The sequence below is a fragment of the Halichoerus grypus genome, chromosome 2 (genome assembly GCF_964656455.1).
Source record: "Halichoerus grypus chromosome 2, mHalGry1.hap1.1, whole genome shotgun sequence".
In the NCBI taxonomy this organism is placed as follows: Eukaryota; Metazoa; Chordata; class Mammalia; order Carnivora; family Phocidae; genus Halichoerus; species Halichoerus grypus.
The window spans coordinates 177,492,501-177,497,496 of record NC_135713.1 but is presented as its reverse complement, the minus strand read 5'-3'; positions in this window follow the sequence as shown (position 1 = coordinate 177,497,496).

Below are 4,996 nucleotides of genomic sequence, written 5' to 3'. Positions count from 1 at the left end.
ATTTGATTGCTGAGGAAGCCGCGACACAGACCAGCTTGAAACAGCTTTATCACCCAGGCTCTGCACAGGCTTCTTCTGTGGGCCCTTCTCTCCAGGGTCACTTCACAGCTTGAGCTGGAACCTTCCATGACTCATACCTGCCTCACCTCCCCCTCTCTTTCTCTGGTCCAAGCCAGACCATTTCTCCCTGCCCTGCCCCTCTCCCGGCTCCCTTAATGACAAAATGCTCTTTCTGTCTGGGCATCAGGTCTTACCCCCCCACCCCCACCATTAGTAAAAACTTACTTAAAGTTAATACAACAACTACCAGTAGATATTAATTTCTTCACAACTCCCTAAAACTTGATTGAGCAATATTTCCCTGAGTCTCTAATATACCAAGATCTCCCTGAATCTGTTCTATTGTTGGCTTGGTGTTAGACTTTGGACTTTGTCTGCTCATCTGTAGAGAGAGTTGAGTGGAGGGTGAATGGAGTCCAGATTCTCTGAGGCTCCTCCGGTTCTTACATTTTATCTTCACCCACTTGTAAGCCTTTTCTAACAGCCACTCGTAATAACTGATCATACTACTGCCTGTATGTTACTTCCAATTTTTACAGCATTGGTGTTGGATGGGAATGCTCTGGAACTCATGCTGAAAGCAAGGAGATGAGGGCAAGGATTAGAACCTGGGCCTCTGTGTTCTCTCTGTAGGTGTCCTGTTACCCAAATGCACTCTGGAACATAAAGCCAGGTGACCATGAACCCTCAGGGTGCTTACTCATCTTATAGTAATATGAACCACCAGGGCCAAGCATAGTGTTAAGAGCTTCACATGCATTATTTTATTTAATCCTCAATGTAACCTGATTGTTATTTCTCATTTTATAGATAATAAACTGAGGCACAGAGAGAATAAGACCCTAGCTCAAGGGCAACCAGCTGGTAAAATAGTTGTCTAGGATTGGTATCCAGAGATGCTAAATCCTTAAGGCAAATGTTTGCGTATCTGAGGATTAATGTCCATTCTGATGATCCTATGTCCATCTGAATGGGGTTCTCAAATGGGCTTATGATTGGGAAGAAGAATAGGCCTAGGACCCTTGATACTCAGAGTGGGACCTAAACAGTCACCCAGTAGCAAATAAGCAGGCAATCCTAACATCTGTTGGCAAGAGTCATGGAATGTAGGAGTCTCCAGCTTTTCTTTAGTGATGAAATTTCAGTCCAGTTTTGATTTTGAAAATATTGCAACCAACTAACTAACATACTCTCCTTTAGAATCCTGTTCTGGGTGGCCCCGAATGAACCCAGAGTCTTTTGTGTCCAGTTAAAGCTTGGAAAGCAGAATATTTAAAATACTTGAACCATTTGAAGCAGGGCCTCAAGTCAAGTTGTTGTCATAAAAACACAAATATTGGGACCCAGTAGATACTAAGAAAAGAAAAAAAAAAAAAGACAAAGTTTCGTGTGCTGTAGAGATGCTCATAAAAGCAAAGCAAGCCCATCTCTGTCCAGGGCCAAAGGAGATTCAAATGTACATAAAGGGTCACAGAAGAAAGGTAGTGAGATATCATCAGATTTAGGTCACTTGGGCCTGGGAATTACCTGAGAGGCAGAGGTTCGAGTAAAAGCAGAGTTAATGGGAGAATCACTGAAATTTGAGCTAGGAAAAAAACTCTTCAAAGTCATTCACTCTAATAATTTTTTTTAAGATTTTATTTATTTATTAGAGAGAGAGAGAGAGCGAGTGAGGGAGGGGCAGAGGGAGAAGCAGACTCCCCATGGAGCAGGGAGCCTGATGCAGGTCCCTGGGATCATGACCTGAGTGGAAGGCAGACGCTTAACCCACGAGCCACCCAGGTGCCCCCACTCTAATAATTTTATGACAGAAGAAAGGAGGCTTAGAAAGTGAGGCGGTTTCCGGCAGGTCACCAGTCTGAAGAGTGGCAGTGACAGAGCCAGAGGCAGTGGCCAGGTCTCCATTCAGTTTCACTGCCAGCAGCTCTGGCCCCACCTGGCTGAGCCAGGGGAAGCGTGTGAACAAGTAAGGAGGAAAGTGCAAAGCATCCCAGGGGGCCGCTAAACGGAGAAGAGGAGCCACAGAAGAAGGACTGTGTGGAAGGAAACTGCCATAGGAGGTTGAGAAGGTGGGTGAGTTGAAGTCGTCCTAGGTCTTGGACTGGAGCCAGAGGGTATTGGGGGGAACCTGGGAGAGTCATGCTTGTTGAGGGGGTGAGGTCAAAAGGGGGACGAAGGCTATCCATCTGGCGGTGGTGTGCCGGCTGCATTTGAGGAGGGATATTTTAAGGCGAGGAGGGATATTTTAAGGCGAGGAGGCCAGTAAGGACACGACTGAGGAAGGCATGTGCTAGAAGCCCTTTTACTTCTTAAATATATGAGAGAGAGAGAGGGAGAGAGAGAGGGGTGTCAGCCTCATGCTTGTGCTCAGCTAGAATCCAGACTTGTTGGGACAGATCTGATGAACAGGTTGGGCTGCCTTCCAGGAGCGTGACCTCTAAACCCCTAGAGTAGTTTCCAGAGGGTCCACTTCCATCCTCCCTTGCCCACCTGCCTGCCTCAGCTGAAGTGAGTCGGCTTTACCCTAGGCACTCACCTGTACAAAGAGGTCTATTGATGGTACATCGTGAAACAATGCCCCCTCTCGCCCAGCCCACGGTGGGATTCCTCCCCCCTGGGCAAATGGGGCAGATTCTGTGCTCCTGGCTCCGGCTGCCCCGAGGCTCAGCCGTATCCCCCTCCATCTCTCCTGTCCCAGGACAGCTGGTGGAGTCTCTGGACTCAGAGCGTCCTCAGACAGGCTGGCAGTGTTCCATCAGCTGCAGACTGTGACCAGGGCCCTGACCTTGGGTACCAGTCCCCCCAGCTCCACCCCGTAGAGGCAGGCCTGCTCCAGACCGGACACTTGCTTCCTGCAAGTGTTTCCTGAGAGCGAGGCCTGTCTCTCATTGGCTCATCTCCTCTCCTCTGCCGCCCTGAGGAGGACGCCCTGTTTATGAATGGCGTAACTGTTTCTAGCTTTCTTAGGGAAGCCATTTAACAAATCAGTACGGTTTTTGAACAATTGTCATGTTAAACAAGCACAGCTCCTGAGATGTAATTATAGACTTAAGTTCTCTCTCTTGTTAACTCTTTAAATTCAGTGGGGCTGCACATGGATACAACTTGAGGCAGTCCCCATGATTTCCTTGTTCACCCTAAGTCTGAATATAGAGCCAACTCAGTGATCAAAATGTTTAGATAATCATTAAAATTCCAAATATGATGTCGAAAGTAGGCTTTCCCCCTCTCCTTCAGCTCAGGCTGAACATATGCAGTCGGCAACACTTCTGTCCCTCCCCTCCCCATCTTTTTAGCTGTGGTTTCTGATGCTTACAGTGTTGGAATGGGAAGAAGCAGGAATACTTCCACTTGATTGGTCCTGGCGTCGGGATCTCTGGCATTGGTGTTCTCTGAACTTGCCAGGTGTTTAAAGTGGACACTTTTGTGTGCTTTATACCCCTCCCTGTCTTAATCAGTTAGGGGGGCTGTAACAGTACCATGGGATGATTTATAAACAACAGAAATTTATTTCACGTGGTTCTGGAGGCTAGAAGTCTGAGATCAGGGTGCCAACAGGGGTGGGTTCTGGTGAGGGCGCTCTTCTGGGCTATAGACTCCTTGTATCCTCATGCGGCAGAAAGACAGCAAGCTAGCTCTTTGGCTTCTTCCTAGGAGGACATTAATCCCATTCATGAGGGCTCCACCCTCATGACCCGACCACCTCTCAGAGGCCCCACCTCCTAAAGATCATCCCATTGAGGGGTAAGGACTTCAACGTAAGAACTTGGGGGGGGACACATTCAGTTCATAACGCCACCATTGCTGGGAACCTCTCACTTGTGGTTCTCTCACTTTGGGTGATGCATTTTCCTTTGGCTCATTGCTTACTCCTTCCTCCGTCCTTGGGAATCCAGCCATACCTCCAGGTTCTCCCTGAAATCTCTTCGCCCCTCTGGGCTGCCCTCTTGTATAGCGTCTTTGACTATCCCAGGCCAACCCTCTCTCTCACTCACGGCTCTCCCTCTGCCCCCAACAACTGTGAGGAGAGCTACTTTCCAGGTGTAACCCCTGCTCTACCTCTTGACATTTTGGTTTCTCAGGCTTGACATCTTCGAGATGGGGGTGGAATGGAACTCAGCACAGCTTTCCCCAAAGAAACCCTCATCTAGAGTCTTACTCTCAATTCATCTGTACCTTAAATACTCTCTGCCACTTACTCTGTAAATCCTGGTCTAGCACTTCACTTTGGGAGTTGGCATTTATTGTGATTCAGCTAAAGCTTCTATTTTAACATCTGATTTCATTTCATTTAGGACACATTCTGAACCAAAATGCTTCTATTATCTGACTCCTGAGCATTAATCTGACATTTACTTCTATTTTTATTTATTTTTTTTGATTAATTGCAGGGTTTTTTTAAAATTTTTTTATGTTATGTTAGTCACCATACAATACATCATTGGTTTTTGATGTGGTGTTCCATGATCCATTGTTTTCGTGTAACACCCATTGCTCCATGCAGTACGTGCCCTCCTTAATACCCATCACCGGGCTAACTAATCCCCCCTCCCCCCTACTTCTATTTTTAAAAAAATTTTGGGGAGCCCCTGGGTGGCTCATTCGGTTAAGCAGCCAACTCTTGATTTCAGCTCAGGTCATGATCTCAGGGTCATGAGATCAAGCCCTGCATAGGGCTCCATGCTCAGCGGGGAGTCGGCTTGAGATTACCTCTCTCCCTCTGCCCCTCCCCCCATGCTCTCTCTCTCCCAAATAAAATAAATCTTACAAAAATCTTTTTCATCATGATAAGTGTACTCTTTAATCCCCATCACCTGTTTCCCCCAGCCCCCAGCCACCTCCCCTCTGACCACCATCAGTTTGTTCTCTATAACTAAGAGTCTGTTTCTTGGTTTCTCTCTCTTTTTACCTTTGCTCGTGCATTTACTTCTATTTT